We start from the raw sequence: 12,283 nt of genomic DNA on the forward strand, positions 1-12,283 counted from the left end.
TGAATGATGTACATATGATTATGTTATATGAAATATTGTTTCAAATATCATAAATGTTAGTAGCAGGACAAGTAGGTATTTATACAGTAAATGTCTTAAAGATCCATGGTCCGGTTTGTAATGCCAACATAATGGATTATCAAGCAACCCTACTTTGAACAATATTCACTGAAAAAAAACATAGGTTTGAGGGGTGTTCTAGTTAGCTGGATACTTCACTCGTACAAAACCATTGAAATTCCTCAGTTATAGTTAGTTGTACAAAGTATAACTCGCACGCCCGCAATGCACTGCGGATGATGTCACATATTACATCATTAATCACATGGCCAGTGACATCACTGATGACATCACTGATGTCTGAAACCTATGGTTTTTTCAGTGAATGTCAAATGTTTTTTAAATGCTAATTCCCAACTATAACATGTCTGAAACCTATGGGTTTTTTCAGTGAATTTCAAAGGTTTTTTCAATGACAATTTTTTAATTTATTGATTGTTGAATTTATTTATTTTTATACTGGTTTACTACATTTTTTAAAATTTTATTTTTAGATATTACGTTATACATTACAAAATATATTTTCTCAGAATGTATTACTTTAGTTTAAATACTTTGCAAATAGGCAATAGACTTTTAAGTACAGTAGTAACAGTTGTTGCAATGGGCAACACAATTTCAAACACAATGCAACATTGAGCTCAATGTGAATTTCTAGTCAAATGCAATTAGTTACTTCATGGATTACTTTTCTAACCACAGGACTGGAACCTATATTCAGTCCTTGGACATCTCCTGTAAACAGTTGAGTAAAAGCATTTTGGTTACAGTAGTGATTTTTAAGGAATATTATTGTATTTTAAGAGTTGACACAAATTTTCACACATAGAATCACCAATGTTATCCTATGGGAGGAAATTCACTTAGTAGGTAAGTAGTGTTATCGTTACTTTTTCTTACTCAGTGGTGGATCCTGGATCCAGCACTGGTGCATCTGCTGTAAATAGTTGAAAGAATGCGTTTAAGTCATATAGGCAACTTTTAAGGAATATTTGTATTTTGTGAAAATAGAAACTTTGCTGGTGAAAACCAGACAATGGATTCCTATGGAAAGAAATACAAGTTTTTTTTTATTTTACAACAATTATCGTACGCAGCCATTACCTACAACCCTGAGGTCGGCGGTGTTAGGTCCCCATCCAGGAGCTTCCACTTTCTCCAGTTGCACAGCCTTGTGGCCGACAGCCCGGGCCCCGGCGGCGAGTCGTTTACAGACATTCAAGTAGGTGATAACATATTGCAAGGCTGGGTGTATCAAAACATTCTCGTTGGTTTAGCTACTGGACCTCATCGCGGACTCTGGGGCGCTGCCCCATACTATGTCTATACAGCTGTATACACCCTGTGCTATGTGGGTCGAATTGAATAAACAAACTCCCAACTACCCCACCCCCTCTCCTATGCACACAACTGGTCCTGTTCCTAGACTCTCGAGATTGTATATGCCTGTCATGTTGTTTAACTCTCTCTCTTCCCTTAGTCCTATTAGCGGAACTAATAGTCATTCCAAGTGTGTAAGACTGTATGTCTCATAACCCCACTGGCCTGCTCAGGGAAATCCCCGGGGGATGTCATGTCTATATACTGTCATCTAGTGCCACCCGTATCATTTCCATCTGCGCCCTGGCGCTAGCTCCTGTTCTACTTGTCAGTTTATTATGTTTCTCTGCTTATTCCTCCTCGGTGGGTTCACAAATGTCTGGCATTGAGTCTTCCTCGCCTGTCGCCTCAGCAGCATCCCTCCCGATATCTCTAGTTCGAAGGTGCGTTTGGTACAGACCCCAGAAGTTCTTCGGGCGACTCGTGGGGGGCAGCAATTCGCTGTAGGGTTCTGACTGCGTACAGCAGTATAGCATATCATGCGCCCATCACTTTGCTGTCGGCAGTGGGCTTTTCATACAGCAAAGAGCCACCACCCGTCGTGCTATCAGTAATCCCATGTCTGCCTGTCGTCTCACCGCATTTGGCAGCCCTCGCGAGTGACCTAGCAGTGCCAATGCCGGATCCGGGGTCAGTTCAATCTCTAGCATATCGCTCAGTTTCGAGAATATGTTGACCCAGAATCTCTGTATGCCCGGGCACAGCCACGCAAGGTGCATGAAGTCAGTTGTTGGCTCGTGGCAGCGGTCGCACTCAGATGACTGTCATAGGCCGTATCGTAGGAGCCTCCCCGGGGTGTAATACACTCTGTAAATATTTAAAATGTTATCAGCCTGTGTCTGCCATTCAATGACAGTGTCTTAGTATTTGTGCAGCAATAACGCCACATACAGTCATCTATTGTTATCTGCAGATCCCTCTGCCAGGCTATTCTAGCAGTCGAGAGTTGCTGCTGTCTATGCGACATAGCCATCTTATACAATATCGTGATCAATTTCCGTGGGGAGCTCGTTTTGATCACATGTGTGAGTTTCCTAATCTCTGGCGGCTCCACCATGTCCAGACCAAGTAGCTCCAGGAGTGCGCTACGCACCCTATGGAATTGGAATCTGGTTAACAGCGGTGCCGCGTCTGGGTCAGTTACCACTTTGTCCCAGGTTTTTACTTTGCCCTCCTCAAACAAGTCACCAGCTCGAGCGATGCCAACCGTATGTAATGCCTGCGTGACTTCCCGTTCTGCGAGCGGTGACAGCCATAGCATCCATTCAATAGGCATGTTAGGGGAGTATAATAAATCACAATCCTGAGCGCGTAAGAGGTGGTGCCATGCATGGTTCGTTGCCGTGAGGGAATCTAGGATGCCCGTCCTGCGGTCCACCGGTCTGAATACTGTGGCTGGGAGCGGGAGAGGATCTGAAAAGAGGCGTTCCATGCGTACATGTGGAATCATTGAATCACCGTGTATCCACGTATGCAGGGGGCAGCTTGGGCAGCCCTGTAGTACAACTCCAGGTCAGGCGCACCCAGTCCGCCCAACTCGTACGGAAGCGTAAGGGTGATCCATTTCACTCTGGGCTGTTTGCCTCCCCATGCCAATCTGAGTAAAAGTTGTGTTAGAGTTATGAAGAAAGCTTTGGATAGAACCATCGGAATGGCACTAAACAGAAATAAGAACCTAGGCAGCACCAGCATTTTCATGATTGCTATGCGCCCCATAAGGGATAAAGGTAATTTGCACCATTTCTCCACGTCATCCTCAAGCCCGCTGCAAGCCACTCCATAGTTTCTCTAAGGAGGATTTCCGGATCTGTATTAAGCTGTATCCCCAAATACCGCACAGACTATTGTGTCCATTGTAACGGGTATTCCATGTCAAAATGGCATGTCGCTGGGGTCAGGGGAAAGGCAACCGACTTCGCCCAGTTGATTTTCAGGCCTGATAGCGCACCGAAGCGCACCACCTCTCGGAGTACTGATGTTAGATTAACCTCGGGGTCACGTACATAGAGCAGAGTGTCATCCGCATACGTTGATATTATGATCTTATACGTAGGGAAGCTAATGCCCTCGGTGCTGTGATACTCACGTAATGCACACGCCAGCAGTTCAGCTACAAGAGGCGAGAGCGGGCAGCCCTGTCTAGTTCCTCTACAGATCGGAAAGGGTTCAGACACAAGATTGCTCAGTCGAAGTTGAGCTGTCGGCTGGTGATATAAAGCACCTATAATTTGCAGAAATTGTTCACCCAAGCCTACTCTATGCAATACTTGTACCATGAAAGGCCACTGCGCTGAGTCGAAGGCCTTTTGCATGTCAAGAAATACCGCTATTGCTTTCGTGTCTTGCTTCACATGTTGTATAGTGCCCAGCACCGTTCGGATATTATAAGTGAGATTTCTGCTTGGGATAAATCACGCCTGTTCCGGGGCTACCAGCTGTGGCACAAGCAACGTAAGGCGTGTTGCCAACACCTTCGCATACAGCTTCGCATCAACATTAAGGAGCGATAGAGGCCTGTACGAACCGCATTGCGGGGCTTGCCAGTTTTAAGTATGGTAACTATCATAGCCTCCCTCATGGATTGGGGCATACTTCCTTCCACACAAACGTCATCGAAGAGTGCGGACAAGTGCGGGATCAATTCATCCTGGAACGCTTTATAGAACCCCACCTTGAGCCAGTCTGTTCCGGGAGCACTACCTGAGCGCATACTCTAAAGCGCGTCGATGATTTCATCTTTGTTGATGGGTTGCATTAAGAATTCGCGGTCCGTGTTCGTGAGCATAGGTAAGTTTATATGCTCCAGATAGTCTGCTATATTGTCTATACAGCCTCCAGGACCAGCTGAGTACAAATCCGAGTAGTACTTCCTGAACTCTTGCGCAATCTCATTCTCAGCGGTGACCTTTCTGCCTGTAGCTGTTTGTAGCTCAGGAATATGTACCTGCTCTCTGGATCCTTTCAGTATCCTGGCTAGTAGCGAACTAGGTCGTTCCCCCTCACCATATGTCCGTGCGGTCGCATATTTCCCCATTTGCTGCACTTCCTTGTCTGCCTCTTCGTTATATTCTGCCACTAGTCTCTTAATGTCCTCCTCTATTGCAGTGGTAGGACTCGCCCGTTGGCTCCTTTCTAGTTCAGTTAAATGCTCTTCTAAGTGCTGCAATCTCTGTCGAATAGCTTTGAGGACGCTTGAGTGTTTAGACATACAAGCGAGCCTAAATTGGCCTCGAAGAAGACAATCTCCTCCGCGAGTTCCCTTTGGAAGCGTTCATCCAGCAGCGAATATGGAGGAAAGCGCCATTTAATGGCGGGATTTTCTTAATTGGAGTCTCTAGCACCAGCAGTAACGGTGAGTGGTCTGAAAGAGTACACGGGAGTACTGTGCAAGCCTTGATACGTCCCAAAATCGAGGAAGACGCAAGCCAGTAGTCTATTCTGGTGTGTATATTGTGGTATGCGGAGTAATGAGTGTACCCGCCCTGTTCTGCATGCCTGTCTCCATACATCCTCTAAGCCTATAGCTAGAAGCTCTGTCTCTAGCGCTAGTGTCGCCGCTGATGGTTTGCGTGGTGGGCCCGCTGATCTATCCAACGTCGGATTTAACACCAGGTTAAGGTCAGCTCCCCAAATCACCTGCATTGTTGGGAAAGTGCGGGAAATGTGAGTTAGGTTGCTATAAAAGGACGGTGAGTCATAATTGGCGCTGCAAGTAGCTAAAGACCTTCCTAAGTTTACGGTGGTCATTTAGTCCCCGTACATTCCATGTGAGGGCCCTGAGTACCTCTGTCTCTAGAGTAATTAATCCTTGACTCGTACTAGTCATCTCTGCAAATTTCCTGTAAATCTTAAGGCAAATCCTGTCTCAAGCCCTCCGTGGACAGTGTGCATGCAGTGTCCCAGAACCATCCCCCACTTCTATGGAGGAAAACATAAACACGATTTAACATCCCCTCCCCCAACCCACAGCAGACCTTCCCAAACCTGGCCTTGCAGCACCCCAGCCCTCCCCTCACACCCCTTCCCCGAACTCCCAACGTGAACAGTGTGAACTTCGGTGTGCGGTGCGCGCTGGGGCCAAGGTCGCCTGGCAGTACAGAAGCTATGGATATAAACCAGTCATTTTGGCAAGCCTCTGCCCCGCAACCGCCGTTCCTCACAGTGTACTGCATTAGAGCAATAGTATCTTATGGTGTCCACTTTTCTGTACAAAGAGCACAGTCCCCAGTCCCCCCCCGAAACTCCTCCGACAACATCAAACAATCGCGGAGTGGCTAACCATGGTTAAGCAAGCTTTCCAGAGTGGTGTCCTCGACTCCCTCACCTACCCCAGGTCCCCGCACCATGGCGCGAGCAGCAATGTAACAGCCGATAAACTCGGTCCCTGCTGGCAGGAGTCCTAATCAAGTTTCTCAAAAAGGCAGTCACTTACGGTAGCGACAAGTCATTGCTGGCTATTCTTACCACGCTGTTCGGATTTCATGGTCAGTCCTGATCCTCCAGATGGCTACTACCTTCCCCATTTTCCGGTGTCCCAGTGTCGCCGCCAGTCCGTCCCGGGACCAGCGTTTCAGCACCTGATGTAGGGCCTGCGGGTCAGTGAATATGTGAGAGTGGCCCTGTCGGGTCACCCGCAGTTTAGCCGGATACAGCATCGCGTAGTCCAGTTCTCTGAGTTTTTGCTTGTGGGGGATAAAGTGTTTACGCTCCTCTTGCACCTTGGTCGTAAAATCTGGGTATAGTGATATTGCCGACCCTTCATATTGTAGCGACGTTTTAGCTCTGGCAAGGTTGAGGGCAGTGTCTCTATCTCGATAGTTCAATAGCTTGGCAATGATGGGGCGAGGCGGAGCCCCCAGGGCGCGGTTTCGGGCCTAACGATCGATGCGCCAGTTCAACTACAAACATCGTTGAGAACTCACCGTCCCCCAGGAGCGTGGAGAGGAGCTTCTCCACAAAGATCTCCATAGTGCCTGTTTGTGTGGATTCCGGCAGGCCTGTGATACGTAGGTTGCAGCGACGTGAACGGGCTTCTAAATCGGTCTTGTCTTGCAGCGTTTGCATCATCTTCTCCAGTTTCTTGTGACCCGAGTCTAACTCCATCTGGGCTTCCTCCACTTCTGTCATCCTCCTTTCCGCCATGTCGTGCCTCTCAGCGTGTTTATCCAGGCATTCCGCCATGCGGTCCATCCTGTACGTGAGTGCATCTATCTTGGAGCCCAGCGATGACATGCTAGTCTGTAGACCCTTTTCCATGGACACCAGCATGGCCTTGATGTCTAGCCCCGCTGCTTGATCGTCTTCTGGCCCTGTAGATACCCTTTCATCCGTAGGGGTCCCCTGGGACTGCAATCTCCTCTGTGAAAATGGCAGTTTGTTTTGGGTTTTGTTGCCTTTGACCATCTTGGAGCTTCGTCTTCAGCCCAAAACTATAATGCACCCCTACTAGGTAGCACTCGAGGAAGACGCCGAACGTTGAAGGCTATGCCTCCTTCCCAGTCAGTTCTGTAGTGCAAGACTAAGGCCGTTCGATCGTTTCAGCCTCTAGGTGCAGTTGTTCTCCCTGCTTCCCTTCAGGTAATTAGCGGTGTCTGGGTGTCTATGCCGCGTCGCAAGGCGCACTCTGTGACGATTAGGCCAAACTTCCCCTCCGGTTGCTCCTCAGGACTTGTGCACTGTGTTCCCCTTTACTGGAAGGGCACCCCAGGACCATGCCAACCACACTATTCCCACTACGTCGGGGAGCCGTTAATTTGTGCGAAGGCAAGCAGTACTAGGCCTTGAGCATTCAATTGTGTAGGGGGGACCAGGCTCCGCAATCCGCTGGTATTGAGGATTGGAAAGTGCCCCTTACTCACAGGTAGGCCTCGACTCCTCTGGCGTCCTTCCTTTGGGGATGCTATATTCCCCAAGTCCCCCCGCGGTTCGTGGTACTAGGCTCAGTCCGCCGCGCCCATGTCGAAAGACCAGGGTCCCCAGGCCCGGGCGCCGTGCTGTTAAGTGGGGGGAGTGGTGAGGGTGAGCAACAGCCTTCTGCGTTTCACTCGGTCGGGAGTACCGCCTCCCGCACTCCGCCTCCGGACCCGCGCCGGGCAGCTGCTCATCCCACGGGGCACCTGTGGTTTAAGGGCCGGGCCCGGGCAGATCGAGGACCGGGGGGGGGGGGGGGGGGTGTTCCAGGAAGGGGGAGCAGCCCGCTCAGATGCAAGGTCCCCCCCTTCACCTGGCAGTCCGGGCGCAAAGTCTGCCGCAATGTCACTGGGCCTCTCCACGGAGCTCCGAGGTGTCTCCGCCCACCGCAGCCGCACGTCGCTGCACGTCCCTTTGCTTGCCGCTTCACTGTGGCTCGCGGCTTTTCGGCCCTCTGGCGCGAGGTCCGATTCTTCGGTTCGGATAAGCTAAAGCTCCGGTAAGAGGGGGCCGCGCCAGTTGCCCCAGGGTACACCTGTCTCGGGGGGGGGGGGGGCAAAGGGCACGAATACTGGAAGCTCTAATGCAGGATAATGGCAGGATAGTTGTTATTCACGGGGGAGCTGTGGGCTCAGGCGGCCATCAAGGTTGCTGGCAAGCTCCGCCCCTCAGGAAGGAAATACAAGTTACTGGTAAGTACAGTTAGAATTACTTTTCAGGGTAAGTGCTGGGCTAAAAGATGCAGCACTGGGTTCTCTCCTGATAACAGGTGAGTAAATCAGAATTTGTTGTTCGGATGATTTTAGGTGAATATTTAAAAGTCCCAAACCTCCACACTTAGAAGAATTTCCAAGTGAAACCGGTCAATGTTAGCCTATGGAAGAAAATTCAAGTTACTGGTAAGTATGGCTAGAATTACTTTCCAGGATCAGTACTGGGCTCAAAGATGCAGCACTGAGGTCTCTCCTGATAACAGGTGAGTAAATCGGAATTCGTAGTACATCCAGTAAGCGCCACAGAGCTGTGTAGCAGAGAGATGTAAAAAGGGACACTGCCTGCACCACCTCTCTGCAACGCAGCGCAGTGGCTACTTGGCCCCCATGGTCCCTCAGGTTTGAAGTGGAATTCATTACCCAACTTAAAACGCGCCACAGGGCGTGTTTGCACACATCACGTCAGGCCCCGTCCCCTCCCTTCACTACTGTGTAAACACGCCCTGTCACCGTTCTAAGTCGAGAGATTAAGTCCCCTTCAATCCTAAGGGTCCCTAGAGTCAAACTAGCCCACTAGGTACCTCCAGTAAGCCCCACTGAGCAGCGTTGCAGTGAGGTGTAAAAAGGGGTGTGCCCTCTGAACACCTGTCTGCAATGCAGCCCCCTGGTGTATACTGGAGGTACCGGCTGGGTTAGTTGGCCCCCAGGGACCCTCAAGTTTGAAGAGGAATTAATTCCTCAACTTAAAACGCTCCACAGGGCGCATTTGCACAATGGTGAAGAAAGGGGGCGGGCCTGAGGTGACGTGTGCAAACACGCCCTGTGGCGCGTTTTAAAATGGGGAATTAATTCCCCTTTAATCCTGGCGTCCCCTGGGGGCCAACTAGCCAAGCAGGTACCTCCAGTATGAATGAATGAATTAATTTGGGATTTGTACAGCGCATGGCTGCCCGGAAGCGTCCCAGCGCTGTGATTGCAGAACTACAACTGGGGATAGGAGCTGGGGGGGGGGAGGGGAAAAAGTTATTGTGGGAAGAGGTACGTTTTGAGAAGCTTTCGGAATTTCATATGATTAGGTTCAGACCGGAGTTGGATTGGGAGGGAGTTCCAAAGGGTTGCAGCGACCACCGAGAAATGGCGTCCACCAGTACGAGCTCTTTTTGTTCGGTGGACCTTGGCCAGGTTGCCTTGCGCTGATCGTAAGGGTCTGTTCGGTGGGTATGGGTAGAGCATAGATTTCATCATTGGGGGTCCTTGGTTTTGCATGGCTCTATGGGTGGTACATAGGGACTTGAATTTGACCCTTTCGCGGATCGGCAACCAGTGCAGTGTCTTAAGGGCAGGTTTGGCTGAAACTCTACGGGGGGTGCCAGTGAGTATCCGTGCAGCGGCATTTTGTGTTCGCTGCAGGACATTGAGCGTGGCTTCAGGGGCACCCAAAAAAAGGGCATTGCAATAGTCTAATCTTGATAGTATTAGACCTTGCATGAGCATCTTTTGGGAGGTTGCGGGGAGTAGTGGAAGAACCTTCCTGGTTGATCGAAGTAGACCAACACAGGTGCCAGCTGTTTTTTTGGCTTGTGTTGTCATGGAAAGATTCTGTTCCAGCCAGAAGCCTAGACTTTTAATTTCAGTTTTAGGCTGGGGGATGGGTCCTAGGCATGAAGGCCACATAGCAGTGGGGAGAGATGGTGGTTGGTGTCCCAGGAGCATAAGCTCGGTCTTTGAGCCATTGAGCTTAAGCCTTGAGTTGGACATCCAGGCATGTATACCTTCTAGGCAGTCATGGAGGTTTTTGATTTTTTCTTCCTCGAGTGAAAATGATACGATCATTTGGGTGTCGTCAGCGTAGGTGACGGCTTTTATCCCAAATGGGGTGACCACATCTTCCAGGGGGGCCATATATGTATTAAACAGTGTAGGGCTCAGTGAAGAGCCCTGGTGGACCCCACACTGGAGGGAAAGGATATCTGAGCGGACGTTCCCTTCACAGACCTGGAAGGTACGGTTTTCTAAGAAGGAGGAGAGCCAACTTAGTGCCGTGCTTCTCACTCCTAGTTCAGATAGTCGCTGTATAAGGATCTTGTGGTCCACCGTATCAAATGCAGCGCTTAGATCCAGGAGGATCAGTAAAACCGATCCCCCTGAATCCAAGATGCATCTAGCCTCCTCTACCACTTTCAGGAGGGCTGTCTCGGTCCCCTGGCCTGGCCGGAAGCCTGTTTGTGAGGGTCGAAGAAGATTATTGGATTCGAGGAAGGCTGACAATTGCTGATTGACTGCCTTCTCTGCGATTTTGCTCAAGCCAGGCAGGAGAGAGATCGGTCGAAGGTTGGATAGGTCTGATGGATCATGTCCTGGTTTTTTCTGTAATGCCTTTGTTAAAAGTTAGGCCGCAAACGTCAACATTATCGGCGCCATCTTGCCCTTTTTGAGCCCATTCGTGCGCGTAAGCGGCAACCATTTTGAGCACCACGGCCTCCCTGCCCCTCACTGATAGCCAGCGCGTCTCTCTCTCTCCTGACCTCCCAAAGCATACCCCGCACGCTGACAGCCCCCGCTCTCACATGCCTTGGGTCATAAACCCCTCTACCACGCAGCTCTGCCTCGGAACCCCATCCTGTTCCCAGCGCGACACCTCCCTCCATTCCTTTCATGGTCCCGGATCCCTTGATAACACCTCCCTTCCCTTTGTGCCCGTTTGTCTCACTCGTTCCCAGGCCGCCACCTGGCCCTGCGGATACTGTTATTGCCCCCTTCCTCCTGTACAGTAGGAAGCCTCCCCCATCAAAGGATCCTTGAACTAATCAAAGCCCACACCCCGTGAGATCCGATCGACCTCCTACATTCCGGGAATCGGCGGAATGTCCAGCTGTGCGATACTCATCACCTGTTGTGATCGGGGTGGGGACTCTAACTGTAAATATGTGTGGGAACGGGCCTGAAGCGGGGATTCCGAGGATGTCCTTTCATACTTCAAAGCATTGCAAGAATGTGTGACATGTAATAAAGATCATAAACATGTGTATAAGAGGCCAGGCCTCAGAGATGCGGTTAGAGCACCTCGAGAAGATACCCTGTTGTCTGATTTGATGTGTTCTGCTCCGTCGGAATAAAACTTCTGTTTCCTGCCTTCCAGTCTCCAGCGCCTGCCTCTTTGCTTGGTAACTTGAGTGGGTATAGAGGCGGTTAACGCCGGGCAACTGCGGAAAAGGTCTCTGCCTGTACCTTTTTCAACAATTGGCGTCCCAAACGTGGGGCCCATCAGCGACTCGTGGATCCAGTGGGAGAGGTCCTGACGACAGAGTGAACGACTGCAACGATCGGGAGTGCACCTGTCCGATAGACCCTCGTCTGACAGCCGATCATCCGAACTTCACTGGTTCCGAACAGACCTCTCTCGAGTGATCTACGGTCCTGACTGGGAACCATCAGGAGTGCCGCGAGGACTACGAAGAATAGAGGACGATCGGGCGCTGGATTCGGAAGACAAGAAACTGTCCATGCGGTCCGGGTAAGGTTGTGTAAACACGACGAATTGCGAAATGATTGTTTGATTGTTTGGAAAATACTAGTATTACTCTTTGTTGATTTGTTTGGAGATTCGCTGTCTGCAAACGGAGAAACAACAGGCTCTCTCTCTTTGCAAGCAGTGAAGGATAGGTAACGCAGACTTTTGTCCCCATTGTAATCCGTCGTGCCTATCTTTCTCCCCCACTGATTGATTGTTTGAACCCGAACTACGGTTCGCGGATTGTTCTCTGGAGATTTCCTTCTCCCCCACTGATTAATTGTTTGCACCCGAACTACTGTTCGCGGATTGTTTTCTGGAGATTCTCTGTCTGGAAACAGGAATGAACAGGTCCCCTCTTTGAAGATAGTGAAAGGGTAGGTGACGCAGACCTTTGCGGGGCTACTTATTCTCCCCACTGATTGTTTGATTGACCGAACATTGACTGTTCGATATTGGTTCATGAGGTATTCACTGCCTGCAAACAACGTAGAATAGAAATATTCTGTCTAGTCTTTGCACACAGTGATAAGATAGGTAGTGCTGACTTTTGTCCCCATTGTAATCCGTCATGCCTGTCTTCTCCCCACTGATTGGTAGCCTGTTTAGCCCGGACCGCTTATTAGAGATGAACCATCCGGCTCCACTGGAAGGCACCCCTAATAAGGACATGTTCATGAAGCATGGATTGATCGCTATAGCTTATAGC

At 49.9% G+C, this 12,283-nt stretch overlaps 1 protein-coding gene across 2 annotated transcripts in view; it reads right to left on the reverse strand.

Moving 5' to 3' along the window:
* The window catches only part of NMRK1 (nicotinamide riboside kinase 1), a 290,257-nt gene that overhangs the window by 232,702 nt on the left and 45,272 nt on the right, over nucleotides 1-12,283 (reverse strand). The gene's annotated exons all lie outside the window — the stretch shown is intronic.

Source organism: Lissotriton vulgaris, chromosome 3_1 (assembly GCF_964263255.1).
Source record: "Lissotriton vulgaris chromosome 3_1, aLisVul1.2, whole genome shotgun sequence".
Taxonomy (NCBI): Eukaryota; Metazoa; Chordata; class Amphibia; order Caudata; family Salamandridae; genus Lissotriton; species Lissotriton vulgaris.